This window comes from Sturnira hondurensis, unplaced genomic scaffold (genome assembly GCF_014824575.4).
Source record: "Sturnira hondurensis isolate 20B ecotype Veracruz unplaced genomic scaffold, ASM1482457v3 Scaffold0016462, whole genome shotgun sequence".
NCBI classification, from domain to species: domain Eukaryota; kingdom Metazoa; phylum Chordata; class Mammalia; order Chiroptera; family Phyllostomidae; genus Sturnira; species Sturnira hondurensis.
Genome location: NW_028089093.1, coordinates 3786517 through 3811745, shown reverse-complemented (window position 1 = coordinate 3811745; position 25229 = coordinate 3786517). Strand labels below are relative to the sequence as shown.

Genomic DNA, 25229 nt, shown 5'->3' with positions numbered 1-25229 from the left:
AAAAAACGAAAGTAGAAAGAGCACTCGGAAGTTCTTTTTATAGTTAAGGGAAGAAGTATGGAAGGTATAGGACAAATAATACTACAAGAGAGAAAATGAATAGGATTCTAGAGGATTTGATGAAAAAGAATTGGGCAGGATTTGATCAGTGGTTTGGAGTAAAGAGAAATAAAACAGATAACTTCACATTTTATAACTTGGTGTCTTGGCCAACTTTGGAATTATTAAAGGCAAAATAAAACATGAAAGAGAGTACATTTTAGGACTAGAAATAGAGATTTAATTCTGAAGAGACTGATTTTGAAGAACAAATGAATCATCTCAGCTGAAATGTCTAATAGCATACAAATATTGGTTTAGAGCACAAAATATCAATTGTGGTAAGACTCTCACCTAAAGAACACATCATATATTTGTGAAGTGCTTAAGTGCTGTGTTAAGTATTTACTATTCACTGCATAGTTTATTTCTTACAGAGACCTCATGAAACAGACACTATTATTTTTACTCATTTTACAAATGAGACAAATTTTCTTATTTGTGCCTGGATTATCTTTTCTCCTCCTATACGATTCATGAAGATGACATATGCTCAAAACATCTAGCGGTGCCTGGTTGGCAGTGGAAGTTCAAGTGTTGAAACTTAACTTATTCAGAGAGTAGAAATCAGGGTATGGTTACAAAATGCACTCCAATACAAAAGCCAGACAAAAATATAAGAACAACTACAGATCAGTATCTTCTATGACTGTACATTCAAACATCCTAAAGGAAATACTAGCAAATCAAATCCAACGACATATAAAAAGAATTGCACGTGGTGACCAAGTGGGATTTTTTTCTAAGTATTCAAGACTGGTTCAAAATTCCAAAAATCAATTACAAGGGAAAGAAGAAAACAAGAATAGAATCATATTAATAGAGGGAAAAATGAAAAAAGTCAACACCTCTTCATGGCAAAAATTCTCAGCAAACTAGGAAGAAGGGAACTTTTTTAACTTGATAAACAACAGCTACGAAGTAACCCTCCAGCTGCCGTCATACTTAAGGATGAGGAACTGTGAACCTGTACTGTCTGAGCAGGAACAAAGCAAGGGTGCCCTCTCACAGCACTCCTGTTCCACGTCGGACTGGAAGTTGTGGCCAATGCAATGAGACAAGAAAGGGAATATTTGGAAGGAAGGAATAAAAGTGTTTTTGTTCATAAATGACAACATTGTTTATGTAGAAAATCCTTCAAATTAACAAAACCACTCCTGGAGCTAATAGGCAATTGTAGCAAAGTTGCAGGACACAAGGTTAATATACATTACATATTTGATATTAAAAATGTCAAATCACTGTTTTGTACATGTGAAACGAATATAACTAATGTAATAATGCAATGTAATATACTAACTATACTTAAATAAAAATTTTAAGGTCGGTTGCTTCCCTATTTACTAGCAGTGAGTAACTGTATTTGAAATGAAAATACAACTCTTTATATGGAAATTAAAAATACACTGAGATAAAAGTCTAACAAATAAAACAGTGAGGTATAAATCTAACAAAATTTATACAAGATCTAAATGAGGGAAACTAGAAAACTCCGATGAAGGAAATCAAAGATCTAAATAAATGGAGAGATATTCCATGTTCATGGGTAGAATTATCCAGTATTGTTGAAATGTTACTTCTTCCTAACTTTATCTATAGGTTCCATGAAATCCTCATTAAAATCTCAGCAAATTGTTTTGTGGGTAATGACAAACTGATTCGAAAGTTTACAGGGGAATACAAAAGCCAAAACAATACCAAAAATAGGAATGTCAAAGGACTGACACTGTTTGAGTTCAAGATTTAACTATAAAACTAGAATAAACAAGATTATGTGGTATTGGTGAAAGAAGAGACAAATAGATTAATAGAACAGAATAGAGAGCCCAAAATGTACCCACAAAAATTAGTCAGCTAATCTTTGACAAAGAAGCTAAGGCAATGAGGAAATCTAACACCTGTTCATGATAAAAACTTGGTGGAGAAAGGATAATGTTTTCAACAAAAGGGGCTATAACTACCAGACATCTGGATACCTGCCAAAAGGAAAATGTTATGCTTTTGACAAAAGTTTACTAAAAGTGGGTCATAGATCCAAATGTAAAACACAGAACTATAAAACTCTGAGATGAAAACAGATGATAAAATCTAGGTGACCTTGGATTTAGTGATGGCTTTTTATGTACACACCAAAATCATGATTCAGGAAAGGAAAAAAATGAAAAGTTGGATTTTTATTAAAGTTAAAAACTTCCATTCTGTGAAAGACATTGTTAAGGGAATGAACATACAAGCCATAGACTTGGAGAATATCTTTGTAAAACACATATTCAATGAGAGACTCTTCTCAGATGTACAAGAAACAACAACTCAGTCCTAAGACAACAGCAGCAACAAATGAAAACAATTTAAAAATAGGCAAATGATGTGAACAAACAACTCAGCAAAGAGTATACAGAGGGCAAATAAGCACACAAGGAAACACTCAACATCACATTTCATCAGGAAGTTGCAGATTAAAATAACAATTAGATACCACTGTACACCTATTAGAATGACTAAAATGCAAGACATTGGCAACACTAAGAGCTAGTGAGCCTTTGGAGCAACGGGAGCACTTGTTCATTGCTGGTGGGAATGCGAAATGGTACCACCACTTTGAAAGATAGTCTGGCATTGTTTATAAAAGCTAAACAGAGTCTTATCATATAGCCAGTATTTTCGCTTATTATGGGTTGGTTTGTATTGCCCCAGAAACGTGTTGAAATCCTAACCCCCAGCACTCCAAACTGTAAAGACCTTGTTTGGAAACAGGGTCTTTATATAACTTATCAAGTTAAAATGAAGTCAAGTAAGGTGGACCCTAATCGAATACGACGGGTATCCTTACTAAAAAGGGGTGATTAGACACAGAAACATACATTCGCAGAGAAAACATGAAGTGGTCACAGAGGAAAACACCACATGAAGAAGGCAGAGGTTGGAGTAATACATAGATAAGCCAAGGAACAGCAAAGATGGCCAGGGAATGGCCAGAAGCTAGGCAAGGAGCAGGGGGCAGATTCTTCCTCACAGCCCTCAGAAGAAACCTGGCCTGCTGACATCTTCATTTCAGACGGGTAGCATCTGCAACTGTGAGACAATACATTTCTGTTGTTCTCAGCTACCCCGTTTGTGGTGCTTTGTTATGATAGCTCTGAGAAACTAATATAGAACTGCTGGGTATTAACTTTAATAAATGAAAGAGTTACGTCCACAACAATCTCTATGTAAATGTTTACAGCAGCTTTATCCATAATTGCCAAACTTGGAAGCAGCCGAGATGTCCTTCAGTAGCTAAAGGAATACATAAACTGTGCTGCGTCCAGGCAAGGACATATTATTTAGTGATAAAAAGAAATGAGCTATCATATCATAGAAAGACACGGAGTAACTTTAGATGCATGTTCCTAAGTGAAAGAAACCAGTCTGCAATATACTCTATGATTCTAACTCTAAACATTCTGGCAAAGGCACAGCCATAGAGAAAGTAAAATGATGAACGGTTGCCAGGGATTTGGCAGGAGGGAAAGAGGGATGAACAGGTCAAGCACAGGTGATGTTTAGGGCAGTGAAACAATTTTGTGTATTATCATGGCAGATACATGACATTATGAATTTGTCCAAACCCTTGAAACTATGCAACACAGAGTGAACCCTAATGTGAGCTATGGATTTTAGTTAATAATAAGGTATAATAAACTGTAACAAATGTACCATAATAGTAAGATGTTTAATAATAGGCCAAACTGTGTGCAGGAGGAGGGGGAGGGCAATGAGGATATATGGGAGTTCTCTGTACCTGCTGCTCAACTTTTTGGTAAACCTTAAATGCCCTTAAAAACTAAAGTCTACTAAGAAAAATGAACTCCAACCTTTACTGGTAGTATGTCCTCCGATGAAATAACTTTACTATGTGTCTGCTTTCTGTGAAAAGGAAGTATTAGCAGAACTACTTTAAAGGATTGTTGTGAGACTTCAGCGTGATAATACATACAAATTGCTTAGCACAGTGCCTCATCCTTAGCTGGTATGCAGATATGTTGCTAATTGTTCAAAGAGAAGTTAGAATTTCATAGATGTTATGTATATGCATTTGTTTTAGAAATGGAAGCTTTGACAGAGCTAGACATTAGCCTGTTCAAAATTTAATATATACAGGGAAGGCAAAAGTAGGTTTACAGTAGTAAGGATGTGAAAGTTTGTTCTTATATCATTTATTAATTATTGTTTAATTATCATATTAATTATAAAGCTACTTTTGCACACCCCTGCACATTAGTATAGAGTTTAAGTTCATTAAGTTTTACATTGGGCTTGTGACTGGTACATACTGTGAAGGTGATCATTTTAAGTAAGAAAATCTACTGGTGAAGTGTTTTCCAACAGGGGCTAAAGGAAGACCCTCATGCAATCCCCTGACCTTATGCAGCAAATGTAAACATTGTGTGACATTGACCAAGTGGAGTTACTATGACAGATACCTGTGAACATACTTAAGTGTCTCATCCCCAGTGTTCTATTAAACCAATCCTTTTTCAGACAAACAAGAGTTTAGAAGCATATTAGTACACATATGAGAACTTTAGGGACATTTAATAATGGCTTATCTCTTTTATTTTATTATAAACTTTGCCTTTACTATCAGGTGAGATTGAAAATCAGCTTTATGTTGTCTAACTTAATTTCCAAACCTAGCAACACAAAGCTCATAGGCTGGTAGCAGTATTTGTAAATTAAAGATTACTTTAATCTTCAGTGACAGAGATTTATGAACTATTGTTTTAAATTTGTGCTTCATGTGGTAAAGAAAATTGAGTTTATTCTATAGACAAAAGCAATTTGAAGAAACCTGTAGATTACTTTGGCCACCGAAGGGTATAAATTATCTCTAACGAAATTTTGTCAGTACTGTAGGTTGAGCTATTTAGATAAAAGATGTTTTTGACATTTATTAAAAAGTGATACCTTCTTTTACACTTATGCATTCTCTGTAGTTGAGTATAGAATGAATCATTAAGGGAAGTACTAATCCTTCTCTTGACATTAACTGCATTATCTGAGGATGTGAAAATTTGAATGATTTTTCTAAGCAAATGACTGTGAAAAGTATCCAAACCCATTACGATGAATTTGAGGCATGACAAAATATACAGCCCTCGTGCATAATTTCTAGGCAAATACATTGCCATTGCTTAGGATGTGTAATGCATGCTCATTCCCACAGGGTGTGATCCCACATTGAGGCGAGGTAGGTAGGTCATTGTGGCCGTGGCACTTGCTCAATGTGACGTCAAACAGTTCTGGAAGAGCTGGGAGGCTCTCATGCCACCACACCCCCAGCATTGGCACCATTGCTGTCTGTCACCTCTAGAAACAGGAAAAAAGCATCCATCATGAACAAAGCTCTGTGCTAGAAAGAAAAAAAAAAGTGTCCTCAGGGCCCAACAAACAAACCAATTAATGAGCATAAGAGGCTGATGTGTGTATTTGTATAAATATTAAGACACAACCAACCACAGGGCTCAGCAACAGAGGAGGTATGAAAAATGAAGGCTGGGTGGGGGGAAAATGCTGTAATCGAATCCAGTAAAATGATTATTTGATAATATTGTAATCAAAATAGTTCAGAACTCAAATTTTTATAGCAACTGTCATTAACGCAGCATTTCAATATAATAATTTAATTATGAATATATTGGCTTCCACTAACTGGAAAGGAGATAATGAGCCTTTGATGAACAGTTTTTCTTTGTTAAAGTTTTGCCAGCAAAAGGCTTCTCTAGGCAAACCGAACTGGAAACATTATGCAACTTATATTTATATTATTCATAGTGAACCACAGTGGCCCAGACGTAGAGCATAGCCCAGAGCCTCTCCTAGTTTCACCTCAGCGACACATGTGTCTCCATGTCAAGAAACCCCCAGGAGAGACGTTGGAAAACCATAGATTTCAGAAATTCAATGAGTAAACAGTTTTCCACTTTAATGGTTTTTGTTCTTTCGTAGCTAATATTAGTCCATTTACATTTATCTTTACGTTTACAGACAAGGGATTATTTCTACCATGTTTTATTTGTTTACCATAGGCTTCTTTCACTTGCTTTCATCTTCTTTCTTACCTTCTGTTATGCCGATTCTTTGCTTATTTAAACTTTTTATTTACTCTGTTGATTAGATGCTACAGAAAGTAACTTTTGTAGTTATCCTTAAATTCTTTGAACTTTTAGGTTGAAAGTAATATTTTCTCTTAAATGCTACATTTGTTTACAATATTGCTATTCTTCTCAAACAAGTGTTTTCATTTTCCTTATCATTTATTTCTAAAATATTCTGCTTTTATTTATTATAATTTTACAAAAATTCGTCATCATGTTTTCATTCATTTTTGACCAGGCCAGCAGCAAGTAAACATATTTCACAAGGATAATTGTAAAGCTTACTCCTAGGAAAAGTAGCTTGTATACGAAAAGAGTTGTAAATTCCTTCCAACTCTGTTGTAACTTGGAAGCACGTAAGGAAAACTTGAGAGCACGTATGCAAATAGATTCTAATAGGCTTGAACCAAAGACCAAACAGTGTGCTATATATAGTTGTATCAGGTTGAATTTATCAGTATGATGATACCAGAACCCTGGGTTTGTTGGCTCAACCAGCATAGACAGGGATTAGGTGTACTGGTTTGGTTAATTGAAGCTTGGACACAATTGTTGCCTATATAAGGGAAAGATGAGATGCAAGAACTTAATATATATATTAGAAGGAGTCCTAACATTAGTGAAATAGAAATATTGGAATGGATGTATTTATATACAACTAGTTCCATCTTTCCCTAACTACATATCTAGGAATGTCTGGAGCGCACGCCCTTCATCAAAATGTTAAGAAATACATTGGCGAATAGAGCACATAATCCTTGAAGAGTTTTGCACTGGTTACCCCCTGTACAGGGTAAATAAAAATATGATGAGAGATGCTACTGTGAAATAACATAAAGGCTATAGAATGTATAGTATTATTATAATTGGGTGAATCCAGTTCCAGTTGTAGACTGTTATGGCTTCTTTATTGTATCAATTTAACACAGACCCAGGCACCTTTATGCAACTATTATCTTAGCAAAAAAATAAAATTTATACCAATCAGTAAAGACAATCAGAAGCAGTTTCCTTTGGTTAGCGAGATCAATAGTAGACTTTTATTATCTTGCCTACAGAATAGTAAATACTCCTTATTTTAATCATAGTAGAGTCATAAAACTCTGTGGAGTCCTTTGCCCTCCTATCGAACCTTATTATGGTCATTACATGTATGACATTGTGCAATTGGATTTTTGACCAGAAATAAACAGATGACTCAATGCCTTAGTAAGAAACATCTAGGCCAGAGGAAGGGAAACAAAATTTCTGGAGCAGCCTCATTGAGGAAGTTTGTAAGGATTGAATGGTCTCAGAAATGTCAGAATAGCCTTAAATGTAAGAAAGAGGTTGTTGTACCTTGCACTGCTCCACACAAATAAAGACTCACAATTGGTTGGCTTCTTTGAATATTAAAGTTGACATACTTCTTACCCGGGGAAGCTCTTTTAGCTGTTTACTGAGTAAATTACATATTTGGAAAGGGACCCAGAACAATAACTAAAGGGATCTGCAGCAAGTTGAGGTTCAGGTCAGGCTGTGTTGGCCCGGCAGGTCCAACCGCACTTGAAGGATAGACAGGGATGCCACATGGGACCTCTGCTTCATCCCAAAGGGAATGTCATATGAGTGCCTAGGATTTTGGAGTTAAGTCTCTCAAGTGTGCTGCTGCGTTCTGTGGCCATTGAGGAGCATTATAATGTATCTTGTATCAGAGCTAGACTGATGTGCTTCCGGGTCAATGAAGAGTGTTTTTTTAAAAAAAATTTTAATGATATCTGGAGATTCCAATGATAGTAGAACTGTATCTTCAATGCTTGAAGTGTATTGAGGTGTATCTACAATTGGATAGGCAAAGAAGAGGCCCTTAGCTAGGGACACTTCAGGAGCTACACAATCACTTTATAAGCTTAATCTTACAGGGAAAGGCTACCATTTTAAGACCCTTTGTCTCCATTTCTGGTCATTCCTTGTATACCCAGTGTCTTAGGTATCAAGTTCAGTCAGTTCAATAATACTCATTCAGAGAGCTCCAGTTCCATCTCCCAGTATTTTACTTTGTTTTATTTCACATAAAGTAGGGTTGGAAACACCTCAAGCTCGTCATATCTGGCTTCTTTATCTACAAGTTACTGTACAGCTTTATTAGAGGGAGACTTCATAGAAAAGTCTATCTAGTGACTCTGTCAGGTTACTTCGTACCCTTGAGTGTTACCTATTTTCCTTAGAGGGAGAGAGGGAGGAATGAATTTTGGGCATTTTCTGTTTTCATTTTCATGTATACATGTAATAAAAAACATGTAATACCCTAGCAACACTATCATGGCTTACACAAATGTATTCAGTTTTAGAAGAAGATCAAGAATGAAATTAGTGCCCTGGCTGGTGTGACTCAGTGTTCAGTGCTGGCCTGCTAAACAAAGGGTCGCTGGTGCAGTTCCCAGTCTAGGGCACATGCCTGAGTTGCGAGCTAGGTGCCCAGTAGGGGGCACATGAGAGGCAACCATACACTGCTGTTTCTCTCCCTCTCTCCTCCCTCCTCTTAAAAATAAATAAAGTATTTAAAAAAAAATAATGAAACCGGAAGAGCCTCATTCCTCCCATATAGGTTAGCAAATTGTAACTCTAAATTCATTCTCCCTGTCAAGGAGCCCATTCACTTCTGGGAAACTCTCTTCAAGACCATTAATAATAACAAAAGAATGTTACTTCGGTCTCTGGTTCATGGTGGAGCCAACAGAAGAGATAAATTACAAATTAATAACCTGCAATTCAAATCCTTACTTTTCAGGAGACAATTTTTTTAACCTCCCTTGGATATTTTCTTAATCTTTAGTCTCTTGGTTCCTTTCCTGGAGGCTATGGTAAATTTGGAGACAAGATGTCTTGCTCTTAGCCCCACATTGTCAAACAAATGGGGACAAATGACCCAACAACACATAGATCAGGCCTGGTAATCCTTATCGCGAGAATATTCTAATGTGGGTGGATTAGAAGATTTGCAGCTCCCCCTGAAAAGGCACCCTGGGGGGGCACAGTGGAATATAAGGTGCTGGGTATCAGACTCGGGGAGGGCTGCCAGCCAAAGAAGCACCTTCACACGGCCCGGACTGTGGGCAGAGTATTGCAGTCACCGCTGTGTGATGTGATAGAACTTTGGCCATCAGCCCTGATCTGCCAAGGCAGAATTTTTCATTAGGAGAGCACAAGCCTTGGGGAGATTAATTCTTCTTACCTCTCATTTGGAATGTCTGAAGAGGAATGCTGAGACACATGTGATTTGAAAGAAACAGCAAAACAAATTTTGGAGATGACATTCACCTGGTAGATGAATGCTTTGTAATAAATGAGATATTTTGAAACACTGCAGAGTGTTATATATGGATAGTGCTCAACGGTGATAGGAAGGTGTGAAAGCTTTACACATTAAGTTCAATTTGAAAACTCTCACATTGAAGTAATACATTTTTCTATTCACAAAGAATCTTCTGTATGTAAAGGTTTGCCTAGAGTTCTGGATTCCACGTCAGTACTGTTGTCAAAATGATAAATCTATTAAAATCCAAGCCTCCACACTCCAATTCTATTTTCAGCTTTATTTAAAGAAGCAGAATCAGAATACCACACTCTACTGATTCATGCTGAAATCTGCTGATTATAAAAAGAAAGAAATCTGTCAAGAATTTGTGAATTAAAAGGACTCTAGTGTATATGGGTGAGATGAGAGTGTCTCTGTGTGGTTTGGATTTAGGGGAACTATTGAAGGAGGGTTATTGGCTTCCAAAGATGGTCCCCCTGGTAGAAATTTTAGAACATCCAAAAAATAAAAAGTAAAGTGCAAGGACAGTACACACACATATACATGCATGTGTGTGTATAAAGTGAATATATACACACATATGCGTGTATGTATACATACATATATGCATTTGCCTATGTATTCTGAAAGTGTTTTGCAGGTTCAAAGTCAAAATTTAGTTTTAGAAAAATACTTAAAAATGGTTGATAATAATACTTAATTTGGGTTAAAATTTGAGTCCCGGAGACAAAGTATTAAAAATTATAGAGAAAAAATTATGTAAGCTATAGGGAGAACAATGTCATGTGCATTTTATGAATATTTTTAAAATTGAGATATACATAATTGACATAATATTGTGTAAGTTTAAGGTGAACATATTGATTTTGCAGTATAATGGCCACCATAGTGTTAGCTATGTAATAGCATATGCGATGTAATGGCAAAATGTAATGGCGTAGTGATAGAAGTTGGCCTCTATCATATCACATAATTATTTACTTTTTGTGGTGAGAACATTTAAGACAGTCTCTTAGCAACTTTGAAGTCTATAATAGAGTGCTGTTGACTATTACCACTATGCTGTGCATTAACTCTGCGACGTAGTTGCAAGTTTGTACTCTAACGTCTTCAATTGCCTTTCTCCCAGCCTCTGGTAACCACCATTTTACTCTTGGTTTCTATGAGTTGAGCTTTTTTAGATTCCACATGTAAGTGATCTCACATAGTATTTGTCTTTCTCTGACGGATTTATCTCACCTAGTATATGACCTCAAGTTTCATACACGTTGTTGCAAGTGACAAGATTTCCTTCTTTCCCGTGGCTGAATAATATTCCAGTGCACATGTGCATGCATGCCCTCCCCATCCTCACTCATCTGTTGATGGATATCAGGTTGTTTCATATCTTGGCCCTTGTGAATAATGCTGCCATGAATGTAGGAGCACAGGCATCTTGTGATATCCTTGTTTTATTTCCCCTGCATGTATACCCAGTAGTAGCATTGTTGGATTATATAATGGTTCTGTTTTCAGCTTTTTTGAGGAGCCTGTATGCTGGTTTCCATTGTGTCTGGACCAATTTCCATTCCCACCAACAGCACACATGTGTTTCCTTTTCTTCTCATCCTTGCCAACACATCTCTTGTCTTCTTGATGCTCACCATTGTCACATGTTTGACATGAGATCTCACCGTGATTTTCATTTCTATTTCCCTGAAAATTAGTGATGTTATACATTTTTTCCTGTATCTGTTGGTCATATGTATGTCTTCTCTGGAAAATATCTATTCAGTTCCTCTACCCATTTTATAATTGGGGTGTTTGTTTTTTGTTACTGAGGTTTATGAGTCCCTTAACTTAAATATAAGACTTTATAACATAAAACTCCTAGAAGAAAACATAAGGAAGATCCTTGACATAATCTTTTTGGCTATGACACCAAAACACAAGCAACAACAGCAAAAACAAAAAGCGGAAATACACAAAAGTTAAAAAACTTCTGTATAGCAAAAGAAACAGTCAACAAAATGACAACCTATAGAATGGGAGAAAATATTTGCAAACCATATGTAGAATAAGGGGTTAATATCTAAAATATGTTAACACTTCTTAAATTTTAAAACAATTTTAGCTTTATAGGAAGTTTGTGCAACAGTATAGAAAATTCTTACATATCTCATCCCCGGTTTCCCCTGTTAAAAGCATCTTAAGTTAGTATGTTTGTCACAGTTAATGAAGCAGTTTTGTGCACTATCATTAACTAAAGTGCATACTTATTCAGATTTCCTTATGTTTTATCTCATGTACATTTTCTGTTCCAGTGCTCATCCAGGATACTACATTGAATTTAGTTATCAAGTCTACCTAGGCCCTCTTGGCTGTGACAGTTTCTTAGTCTTTTCCCTTATGTTTAAAGGCCTTGACAGTTTCAAGATTATTAGGCAGGGACTTTGTAGAATCTTCCTTAATGGTTTTGTCTGATGTTTTCCTCATGATTAGACAGGGATAATGGATTTTCAGGAGGAAACCTATTGCTGTTCTCATCACACCCTATGAAGGATACATACAGCAATCCCCCTTATCCCTGGGTTCACAGCATGGTTTTAGTTACCTCCTGTCAATTGCATTCTAAAAATACTAAATGGAACATTCCGGATCTAAAAAATGTATAAGTTTTAAATTGTGCACCGTTCTGAGTAGGGTGATGAAATTTTGGTTTTGTGCTCATCCCACCCAAAATGTGAGTCATCCCTTTGTCCAGCATATCCACAGCAAATAGGCAACCAGCCCACTAGGCACTTCGTACCCGTCTAGGTTATGAGATTGTGATAGCAGTATCACAGTGCTTGTGCTCAGTCACCCTTGTCTTGCTAATAATAGTGTCCCCAAAGTGCATGAGTAGTGATGCTGACAGTTCAGATATGCCAGAGAAAAGCCAGAAAGTGCTTTCTTTAAGTGAAAGGTGAGTGCTGTACAATAAGATACTTGGAGAGAGAGAGAGACAGCGAAAGAGACCAAGAAAGAGAGCACATTCACGTTGCTTTCATTACAGAATATAATTGGTGTATTTTATTTTACTTTATTTTTTAAAATGTATTTTATTGATTATACCATTACAGTTGTTCTATTCCCCCCTTCATTCCCCTCCACCCGCACACTCCCTCCCCCACCATTCTCCCCTCCTTAGTTTATAACCACGTGTCTCAAGTTCTTTAGATTCTATATTTCCCCCACTATTCTTGCCCTCCCCCCTATCTATTTTCTACCTACCCTCTATGCTATTTTCTGTACCTTCTCCCCCCTTCTCCTCCTCCCACTCCCCTGTTGCTAACCCTCCACGTGTTCTTAATTTCTATGGTTCCACTCCTGATCTAGCTGTCTTCTTGGTTTGCTTTTGTTTTAGGTATGGTCGTTAATAACTGTGAGTTTGCTATCCTTTCACTGTTCATATTTTTCATCTTCTTTTTCTTATATAAAAGTCCCTTTAGCATTTCATATAATAAGGGCTTGGTGATGATGAACTCCTTGAACTTGACCTTATCTGAGAAGCACTTTATCTGTCCTTCCATTCTAAATGAAAGCTTTGCTGGATAAAGCAATCTTGGCTGTAGGTCTTTGGATTTCATGACTTGGAATACTTCTTTCCAGCCCCTTCTTGCCTGTAAGGTCTCTTTTGAGAAATCCGCTGACAGTCTGATGGGTACTCCTTTGTAGGTGACTGTCCCCTTATCCCTTGCTGCTTCTAGGATTCTCTCCTTCATTTTAGTCTTGGCTAATGTAATTATGATGTGCCTTGGTGTGTTCCTTCTTGGGTCCAACTTCTTTGGCACTCTCTGAGCTTCCTGGATTTCCTGGAAGTCTATTTCCTTTGCCAGACTGGGGAAGTTCTCCTTTATTATTTGTTCAAATAAGTTTTCCACTCGTGGCTGTTTCTTTCCCCCTTCTGGTACCCCTATAATCCGGATGTTGGAACGTTTAAAGATGTCCTGGAGGTTCCTAAGCCTCTCCTCATTTTTTTGAATTCTCATTTCTTCATTCCTTTCTGGTTGGATGTTTTGTTCTTCCTTCTGGTCCATTCCATTGATTTGAGTCCCAGTTTCCTTTCCATTGCTATTGGTTTCCTGGACATCTCCCTTCATTTCAATTAGTTTAGCCTTCATATGTTCCTCTAATTTGTGACTATAATCAACCAGTTCTGTGAGCATCCTGATAAACAGTGTCTTGAACTGTGCTTCTGAGAGGCTGGCAATTTCTCGGTTGCTTACAGTTATCGGCTCTGGTACTTTGAGTTCTTCTTGCGCCATATTTTTGGCTGTTCGTGCCTGTTACATAGCAGGATCGAAGCCCTAGGTCTTCACCAGAGCAGGGCAACTAAGTCGCTGGGTTGTGACGCTGTATGTGGGGGCGGGGTCAATGAGGAGCCCTGGCGTCCCCTCTGCCATCTCCCGCTGCGGCCCCCACAGGTGCCGCAGCTGCCACCATCACCGGGGCCCCCGCGTTTCGTCCCACTGCATGAGAGTGTGCCACCGCCGTCAGCCCTCGCCCCCTGGGGCCTGCATGGTCCGTCTCACTGTGTGCGAATGTGTGACCTCGGTCAGTCTGTCCCACACCCTGACTGGGTCCGGGCCACTTGCGTGCCTAGGTCGGGGGATCTGTCCTGCCCGACCCTGCTCCGCTGCTGGCTCCGCCCCTCTTACCGACCAGGTTGAATGGTTCGTTGTTGTCGGACTTCTGTATAATTCAATTTTCTGTTCTTTGGCTGTGTCTTTGTTCTCCAAGCCTTAGTTGTATTAAACTTGGTTGTGGGAGAAGGCACAGTGTTTCCACCTATGCCTCCATCTTGGCACAAGTCTGGTGTATTTTAACATTAATTATTCCTGGTAATCTTTTACTGTGACTTATTTAAAATTCAGCTTTATCACAGATATGTCTGTCTAGTACAAGGAACGGGACATGTAAGGTTTGGTACTATCTCTGGTTTCAGGCATTCACTGGGGGCTTGGAATGTACCCCCGTGGAGAAGCGGGGTATTACTCTACTGTCAACAAGATGTTCCACTGTTGATACTGAATTTCATTCACCTGGTTGAGGTACAGTTTGTCAGAATTCTTTGCAGTACAATGTTACATCTTCTCCTTTTTCCTACACTAATCTTCGGAAGAAAGTCAGTGTATAGCTCACACTTACAGACTAGGAGTTACACTCCAGCTCCTTGAGGGCACAGTGTCTACATAGGTAATTTGGATTTATGTGCGTAAGTTATTCTCCCCAATTTATCCCTTTATTTAATTATTTACTTTATTAGCATGGACTCGCAGACAGTTATTTTACCCATTCAATTATAATCTAATGGTAATAATACTACTTCAATTATGGCAAAAATTGTCCCATCTTTGGTTATGAGGAGGAGCTTCTTGGCTCCCATGTACCATTAATACCCTCCTCATCATATTTTTCTTCCTAACCCATGTATTTACATATATGTATAACTCTCTATATGTATCTAACTGTATCTATACTAGTTAAACATGAGTCTGTACTAATGTCTCCACCTTATTCCAACATTACATAGATTGTTCTAGCCTTCATCCTTGTTTATTTGTAACCTCCCCTTCCAACATTGAAAAAGGTGGCTTCCGCCATCTGTCATCAACTTACTTAGTTATTAAAATGAAGTATATATATTTGTAGTGGTTTCATAATTGTTCATCTGTATCCCTGTGCAGGGGCACACTTCACCAACTGTAATAGAGTACTCATATACTGTCCTTGACTTTAGTTTTCCGAAATCACTTAGGTGAGCACCTTTTCCCGATCCATTTCATTGAGATTGTTTTATACGCTAGTGGTGCCGTTAGATTATTTTGTAACCATCTGTATTTCATTTTGGGGTACCCTGTCTCCTAATAATTTATATAATCATCTCCTAGTCATACATATTAAAAATATGTATCCATTAAGTTTCACTCTATCTTGCAAAGTTCTATGGGTTTTGACACATGCATAGAGTATGGAACTACCATTACAGTACCACACACCACTCTAAAAAAACCCCGTGTTCCAGCTACTAGTCCCTTCCCCATTCCACCATCTCCTACAAACACCAATCTGTTTACTGTCTCTGTTCATATTTTACACTTTCCAGACGTCATATAAATGGGATCCTATGGTGTGTAGCCTTTTCAGACTGACTTCTTTCACTAGAAATATGACAGATTCATCTTTGTTATTTACATGGCTTGATAGGCATTTATTTTAATCACTGACTAATATTCCATTATATGTATATGCCATAGTTTGTTTATTCACTTTTTGAAGAAGATCTTGGCAACTATGAATAAAGCAGCTGTAAACATTCTAGAGCAGGTTTTCACTGGGAAATAACTGTTCAAGCCAGTTGGATGTTGGTTGAATTACTAGGAGCACAATTGCTTGATCATACAATAAGTGTATGTTTAGTTTTGTAAAAAAACTGTTAAATGATCTTCCAAAGTAGCTATACCATTTTGCCTTCCACCAGCAAGGAATGAGGCTTTGTTGTTTTACATCCTTTCCAGCAATTTGTATTATCAAATTTTGTATTTTNATATTCCATTATATGTATATGCCATAGTTTGTTTATTCACTTTTTGAAGAAGATCTTGGCAACTATGAATAAAGCAGCTGTAAACATTCTAGAGCAGGTTTTCACTGGGAAATAACTGTTCAAGCCAGTTGGATGTTGGTTGAATTACTAGGAGCACAATTGCTTGATCATACAATAAGGGTATGTTTAGTTTTGCAAAAAAATTGTTAAATGATCTTCCAAAGTAGCTATACCATTTTGCCTTCCACCAGCAAGGAATGAGGCTTTGTTGTATTACATCCTTTACATCCTTTCCAGCAATTACATCCTTTCCAGCAATTACATCCTTTTTCCAGCAATTTGTATTATCAAATTTTGTATTTTACCCATTTTAGTAGTTTAATGCTACCTTGTTATTTTAATTTGCATTTTGCTAATGACAAATGATTTTTTGTGTGTATCTTTTTTTGGTGAGGCAGCTATTCTGATCTCCCACCTATTTTTTGATTGGTTTGTTTAACTCTCTTTCTGTTGAGTTTTAAGTGTTTTTAAATTTTTTATGTCTTTTACCAGATAAGTGTTTTGCAGATATTTCCTGCCAGTCCATGGTTTGTCTTTTCATATTCTAACTATTGCCTTTTACAGAGCAAAAACATTAGTTTTAATAGTGTTGAACTTGACAATTTCTTCTTAATTGGATTGTATTCTTGCTATTTTATCTAAAACTCCTCCCCAAACCGAAGGTAACAGATTTTCCCTTATGTTTCTTCTAGAAGTTTTATAGTTTTGTGTTTTACAATTAAGTCTAAAATTTATTTTAGTTAATTTTTATGTAAGATGTAAAGTCTGGGTCTAGGGTTTTGTAAAATTAAAAAATATTTATCTATTTATTTGTTTGTTTATGAGTGCTCAATTGTTCAGCAGCATTTGTTGAAAAGAGCTTAATTTTTCTACATTGAATTACAGTTTTATTTCTGGGCTTTCTTTGTGTTTTATTAATTTATGCATTTATTTTCTCTCCAATAACATCTTGATTCTGAGAGGTTTATAGTAAGTATTAAAATTGAATAGTCTAAATTCTCCAACTTTGTTGTTCTTCAGTTTTCATTGGCTATACTAGGCCCTCTGCCTTTCCATATACGTTTTTGAGTCAGTTTGTCAATACCTCCATAGCCCAGTGGATTTGACTAGGAGTGAATTAGACTACAGATCAAGTGGGGAAAAACATAGCTATGTAAACTGTAGCTGTGATGTGATATCTTAGCAATATTCAATCTTCCAATTTAGAAACACAGAATATTCCTCCATTCATTTAGATCTCCCTTAATTTTATTGTTTGATACTTTATTTTTTAGTTTTCTATAAGCTCCTGTACCTACTTTATAGATTTATATCAAAGTACTCCAGTTTTTGGATGCTACTCTAAATGGTATTGCTTTTTAAATTTCAGATTCCAATGTTCAATGCTGGTACATAGGAAAGCAATTGCCTTTCATACATTGACTTTGTATTTTGAGATATTGTATTCTTGCATATTCATTCTAAGAGTGTTTGTAGATTCTTTGTTTTTTTATATATAAACAATCATCCTATCTTTGAATAAACATGATTTTATTTCTTTATTTCAAAACTGTACAAATTGTATTTCTTTTCATTGTCTTAAGGGACAAGCTAGGACTATTCGGCCTTCAGCAATTCATCACAGTTATCAATAAATGGCTCCAGAGGATTCTGCTCTAAGTAAGGAGATCTAGCCCCTGTCTCTGGGTGTAGACGACTCTTCAGATGATGGGATTTTTGTTTGTCTTGTGGTACCAGTTTTCTACTGAGCCCAAAACAAGTCATGGATGTTCAGTTTGTCTAGCTATTTATTGTCATTAAGAATGAAAGGAATGACTTGCATGTCACAGCTTATTTCGGAAGTCTCATCGTTGTTGTTCTAAATATCTAACATGAAAGGCTATTCATATTTTTATTTTTAATTATCTCAAGATTTTCCAATGTTTCATACATCAATGGAAGAGAAGGAAGAACTATTAAAGTTGAAGAATAATCAGCATAAATTACAATGATAAGGGATTAAATGATGCAAAATCAAGTTAGTAAAGAAAAAAGTCATTAATATATCAGTAAAAAATTAATATACTTCTGCAATTTACCATCATCCGTATACAAAATTCTTCTCATCAATGTGGACTATTAGGAGTTTGAAGATATTGTTATTAAAATATCTTCATTAGAGAGTTCCGCGTCTGTCTGCCCTTCCGCTGCGGCCCCATGGGGGAACAGCGGCCTGGCTCTCTGCTACTCCATGGCCATGGGCCTCAACAAGGGCCACAAAGTGACAAAGAACATGAGCAAGCCGAGGCACAGCCGACGCCGCGGGTGCCTCACCAAGCACGCCAAGTTCGTGCGGAACACGATCCGAGAGGTGTGTGGCTTTGCCCCCAGGAGCGGTGCACCATGGAGTTGCTCAAGGGCTCTAAGGACAAGAGGGCCCTGAAGTTCATCAAGAAAAGGGTGGGGACACATATCCAAGAGGAGGAAAGAGGAGCTCAGCAACGTCCTTACAGCCATGAGGAAGGCAGCAGCCAAGAAGGACTGACCCCCATGCCCTCTGAGTAATAAAACCTGTTCAGAAAAATAAAATAAAATAAAATAAAATATCTTCATTAGGAATTGTGTGTAGATATTCCAAGCATTAAAAAAGATTTCAACATGAAAACAATCTCAAGTTTCTCAATAAATTTAAACTTATTTTAAGATTTTCTTCTTAAGTTTTATATAAATTCAAAGCTTAACTTGATCATTAATGATTTGTTATTTTTGTTATATAATATTAAGACCATACACTTAATTTTTGCAAGCTCCTTCTCCTTATCCCCAAACTTTTCCCAGTTCGGTCCATTGCACACACAGCACAGATGTCATTTTCTCCCCGTGCCATGGAGATAAGTCGCTTGTGAAGGCTGCCATCAGGGACAGGGACAGTGGTCATTATCTATTGCAGTATGCAATAAATGGACTCAAATGTTTATGACTTCTGAGCTTTATGAAAAATGTCTTTCTTTGAAAGAGACCAACATCAAGAAAGAACTTTCTCTGAGGTCAGTAAAGCAGCTGAACAGTGCTAAGATTGAACAGCCTGAGCATGGTAATTTCATTGTTTCCATTTTAATTTGAGGTGGGAAGCTTATGGATTTTTATGTTCCTCAGGATTCATCTTTGGTTTCATTGGCCATTGGTGTACCTTCCTATCATTTCATTTTGGTGACTTGACAGTGATGTTTAGGAAGGAAAGCAAAGCTTTTGGTTGATGTCAGCAGTGCAGACATCGTGAGATCCTGAGTAATGAGTAATATATCGGCTATTTCCTGGGTCAGAGATCTGAGTTCCCTTGTGATATAGAATATGGGATGTCCCATCCCCACTGTTCCCTAGCCCTTCATCATGTACAGTGGTGTGGGGCTGTGTTCTCTCCACCAGCAGGTCCAGCTTTGCAAGCCAAGCACCTCTCCCTGTGGAATAGCAGTGAGGGATTGGGGGATCCTTGTGGTCTAGAGTTGTTGTTAATCTTATGGCAGTCAACCCTATGAGTTGTTAGAGGTGTATGTCACTGGATATCCTGCACATTTTCTGATGCATAGCAGCACCGATGAGGTTAACTGAGAAGACTCCATTGAAAGGCCTGATATCCTAATTTCTTTCTTTTCACTTGGATTCCTGATGTAGTAAACTGAAAAAGAGTCTGTGCATGATTAATAATTTAGATGCATTTCTCCCCTGGAAAATAGAATACTTGATTAATTATAGCCTGTGAACATAGTTCACACGTTAAGAGCATTGTTTGAAGTTCACTCAGAGCGTTTCACTATATTCTCTCCCCATAGCCATGATGTGACCGTATTGGGAAAAAACACAGGACTAGAGCCTCCACAACCGCAACTTTGCATGGCTTTGATCTCTTCTCTCCTAGCCAGTGATGGACACATCTGCAAATGCCCCAGTTTTCTGTTAGAGCTTGCTCTGGACCCTTCACTGTGAAAAGACTTCATCATTTGATGATTAAATGTGATACAATGGCACGACAATCTCTTTATTTTGTAGGAACTTTTGAATGATGGAAGTCTAAGTTGACTTTGAGACTACATTCCTGAATAGCAAGTTGAATATCAGCATCAGTTTATACAATGTGTACAGTGTATGCCTTCTAAAACAGGTTTTCCATGTTTTTCCTTAATTGGAATCTATTCATGTTATGAGATGATGTGTTGAATTAAAACAAAGAACATAGCTCAAGATTTTAACAAAGTCCTTTATTGTTACATTTCTTTGGGAAAATATGTCACAAATATTTGCAAAAAAAAATAAGTGAAACTAAAAAAAGCAATAATGCCTACTGGTATACCTAAATCTAAAAACTGTGAGGACATTTTACCATAATGAACATTAGCTTTGGCTTTTATATTTCATACGAAATCATGTAGGAGACAGGCTGATCTTACTATAGCAACATTGACCAGGAAAATTTGGCCAAAGTTAATCAAAAAGGATAATATGATGGGCATGCAAGAGCCATTGACTTTATTGCTTATCTCACTGCATCTTCATACTGTTCCAGAAACATTCCAGCCTTATCCCTGGCACCTCTCCTCCCGGGTGCCCAGAGGCAGGCTGTTATCTTCTCAGTGGAGGAGCACGAGACACTTCGCTGGCAGTCCTCTCGTCTAGCTGTGAAAGGCAGGCACTGTGTGGTCATTTCATTGATTATTGATTGATTTGAACTAGTTAATCATTCACTCATTTACTCATCTGTTTCTAAGAATGGAAGGACAAAAACCAAGATTTTAAGGCACTATACTTAAAATTCATTTAGTATCAAATATTCAGTTTCCTTGAAAGTATGAGGGCAAATGAGCAGCAGCAGGCCATCTACCTAACTTTTTTGAAAACCTCTGCCCCTTTCAGTGTTAATGAGAGTATGGGCTTTAGAGACCACAGCAGGAAAACAAGCCCAAATGGTTACAACAAAGATTAGACTCTCACAAATGCTTTGGTTGACACTGTGACAATTGTAATTGTTCTATTTATTGTGCTATACATTAGCCAGCTTATTTGTGTGGGCTTATTAGCAACGGGCTCGTGCACGATTACACTGAGTATATGAAGCTATTAGTGTTGCACAGTTCATCCACATGCAGCAAATACTGCGGAAGGTTATTGCATATTGTTTTCTCTCTTTAATTGTAATTTTGTATTAGAAGTTCTCTAATTTGACAGACAAAAGAAAACCATGCCAATGGAGTTTTTATTCTTACTGTCTATTTAACTCAAATTTATTTATTCCACAAATATTAAAATAATCTTTAGGATATAGAATTTAATTTTGATATGCTGTATATATATATATATATATATAAATGTATATATATATATATATATATGTAGTAAACAATATAAAAGAAGTATTATAAAAGAGTGACTCTGGAAAAATTTTTAAATAAATGATATTTAAAATAATATCAGAGAATAATCTGCTCCAGAGAAACTCAAGGTAAATTCTCTGTACACTATCTATCACTCTATACACTAATTTCCAGGTAAATTAAATGGCTAAATCTAAAATTTTATATCATAAAATACTGGAAAAATTTAGAAACAAAGTAATGGATAAAATTTGAATGCATAAATTGATAGGTTTGACAATATAAATTTCAAAATTTTCTGTACAATACAAATATAATACATAATATTTTAGAAATATACTTTATTGATTATGCATTACAGTTGTCCCATTTCCCCCCTTCATTCCTCTCCACCTTGCACACCCCCTCCCACCCACATTCCCCCCTTTAGTTCATGTCCATGTATCATAAGTTCTTTAGCTTCTACATTTCCCATATTATTTTGCCCTCCCCCTTGTCTATTTTCTACCTACCATCTATGCTACTTATTCTCTGTACCTTCTCCCCCTCTCTCCTCCTCCCACTTCCCTGTTGCTAACTCTCCATGTGATCTCCATTTCTGTGGTCTTGTTCTAGTCGTTTGCTTAGTTTGTTTCTGTTTCTGTTTTAGGTGTGGTTGTTAATAATTGTGAGTTTGCTGTTATTTTACTATACACATTTTTTATCTTCTTTTTCTCAGATCAGTCTGACATGGGCACCAGCTCTCGATGCCCGTGGCATCATGGATGAGACATGAGACACATTCACATGGACTACTGAGTCCTGTGGAGGAAAAGGGACGGCATGGCCACTCCTTCAAAGGGGGAGCCCCTCAGAGCAGCTTGGTCATCCTCTCAAGGGGAGAGCATGCTGACCCTTGCCTAGACAGGCTTTTATTTGGGTTAATTTGTGCAGAAATACAGGTACAACTTACCAATCATTGTTAGGCAGTAAGGATCAAACAGTAGATAACATACAAAGAATTATTAGGGCTTCTTCTGAGTCAGGGTCTATCAGCTAAAAGGCTACAAAACTTTGGGAAACAAACTCATTTCCAGCTTGGACCTTTATCATTTAACTAAGAGTGTTCTTAGCAAAGCAAGCTTCACAAGATTTTACATATCCTTTCTCAGGCCTCATCACCCAGGGAGCCTGCCCTTTCTAGCACAGGCTACACCACCCTCTGTCATTGTTTCAGGCCTAAGTCAGGCACAGGAGGCAGATAGCCAAGGAAATGTCAGACACTTCTTGCGGACTCAGGGGAGTCAGGCTTTGTCAAAGCTGAGGGGCAAGGGTCTATCACCCTCTTTCTCCATAGCCCCCCAAGTCCTTCCCTGGGGCCTCCATATCATTGTGCCTGTTTTAGGTCAATCCTCCCTTGAGGAATCTTACTTGTCATTGACTAACTGACCAACCATTGGAGGCCAGTTATGGAAAAAGGAGCAGAAGCAGCACTCCTGCTAGGGAGATAAGCTTTGTCTCCTTAGTGGCTTAGAGTCTGAAGGTCACTCACTCAGCCTTAGCCATAAAGGGATTACAGCTCCTGAAACCAGGCAGGGTGGTCCCCAGCATAAGTCCCTTTAACATCTCATATAAATAAGGGCTTGGTGATGATGAACTCCTTGAACTTGACCTTATCTGAGAAGCACTTTATCTGCCCTTCCATTCTAAATGATAGCTTTGCTGGACAGAGCAGTCTTGGATGAAGGTTCTTGAATTTCATGACTTGGAATACTTCCTTCCAGCTCCTTCTTGCCTGTAAGCTCTGTTTTGAGAAATCAGCTGACAGTTTGATGGGAACTCTTTTTAATTTGCATCTAATTTAATTAGATGACTGTCTATCTTTTGCTGCTTCTAGGATTCTCTCCTTCATATTTATCATAATGTAATTATGATGTGCCTTGGTATGTTCTTCCTTGGGCCCAACTTCTTTGGGACTCTCTGAGCTTCCTGGACTTCCCAGAAGTCTATTTTCTTTGCCAGATTGGGGAAGTTCTCCTTTATTATTTGTTCAAATAAGTTTTCCACTTGTCACTCTTCCTCTCCCTCTTCTGCTACCCCTATAATTTGGATGCTGGAACATTTAAAGATGTCCTAGAGGTTCCTAAGCCTCTCCTCATTTTTTTAAATTCTTATTTCTTCATTCTTTTCTATTTGGTTGTTTCTTTCTTCCTTCTGGTCCACTCCATTGATTTGAGTCCCAGATTTCTTCCCATCACTATTGGTTCCCTGTACATTTCTCTTCATTTCACTTGGTGTGGCCTTCATTTTTTCATCTAATTGGTGACAAAAATCAACCAATTCTGTGAGTACCCTGATTACCAGTGCTTTGAACTGTGCATGTGATAGGTTGGCTATCTGTTCATTGCTTAGTTGTATTTGCTGTGGAACTTCAATCTGTTCTTCCGTTTGGGCCATTTTTATTTTTTTGTCTTATGCCTGTTATGTATGAGGGGCAAAGCCTTAGGTGTTCACCAGGGCTGGGCAACCCAGTGGCTGGATTGTGATGCTGTATGTGGGGGCAGGGTCTGAGAGGGAACAACGGTGCTTGGTCCGCTCTCTGCTACTGGATTTCAGTCCCTTCCACCATTTCCCCCAAGCAAACTGGACCCTTTCTGGTGCTGGTTCCTGGGTGGGTGGGCTTGTGTACATTCTAGGACTCTGTGGGTTTCTCCAACAAACTCTCCTGTGAGGCTGGGAGTCTTTCCCCGCATATCAACACCCACAGGCGTTTTCAGTCAGTGTCTTGAGGCTTTATTTCTGGGCACTGGGACCATGGGTTGTGTGGTCTGTCTCACTCCCCAGTGTCCGCCTGTTTTATCTGCAGGCGAATGTGGGACCACCCACTCAGGGGGCTGCCTTATGTGCTGTGCCTCACTTCACCATTGCCACCTTGCTAGGTCTTCCTATTGTCACCCCACACCCAGAGTCTGCCAGCCACCACCTGCATGCCCAAGGTACCACTGCTTTTTGTGCAATGACCCCTCTCCATCCAGCTGCCCCACTCCACCCCACCTACTGGTCTAGATGAATGTGTGTATCTTATCTCCTTGGTTGTTGGAATTCCATACAGTTCAATTTTCTGTCAGTTCTGGTTGTTATTTTTTTCTAGATTGTTGTTGTCTTTACTTTGGTTGTGCAAGGAGGCATAGTGTATCTACCTATGCCTCCATCTTGTCCGGAAGTCTATAATACATAAGATTAATGAACAAATAATGTAACCAACTAGAGAAATATTTTAAATTTCACTTAAGTGCAGTTAATGTCAATGTTAAATAACTGTTACAAATGAATAAGTGGTGAGCAAAGGACTTAAAAAAGTTAGTTACAAAATGTATGAAAATGGTCAAGGAATCAAAAAATTATTCATAATTTGTAATCAAAGAAATAAATGGGATGTTATCATCTTCCCCCACATTGGTAAATACGTGATATGTTTATAGACAATATTGAATTTTACTTTTTCATAGTCACAGTTAATGTTTACATATGCTAAATACTTACTATGCACTCTTCTAAGCACTTTGCCTATATTCACCTAATTAATGCTATGCAAACCTGTGAGCTTGGTATCATTATTGTCCCCTTTCATATGTAGGAAAATTGGTAAGGGATCATATGTTTTCCAAAGTCACAAAGTTGCTAGGTGGTGATGCTGGGATTGGAGGGTGGGTGGCTTGGTTTTAGCTCTTGCGCTGCCAGCC

General features: G+C 37.8%; 1 pseudogene; it reads left to right on the top strand.

Annotated features, from left to right (window-relative positions):
• Window positions 1-18725, top strand: part of LOC119000930 (60S ribosomal protein L36-like) — an 84521-nt pseudogene extending 65796 nt beyond the window's left edge.
• Window positions 18726-25229: the final 6504 nt, after the last annotated feature.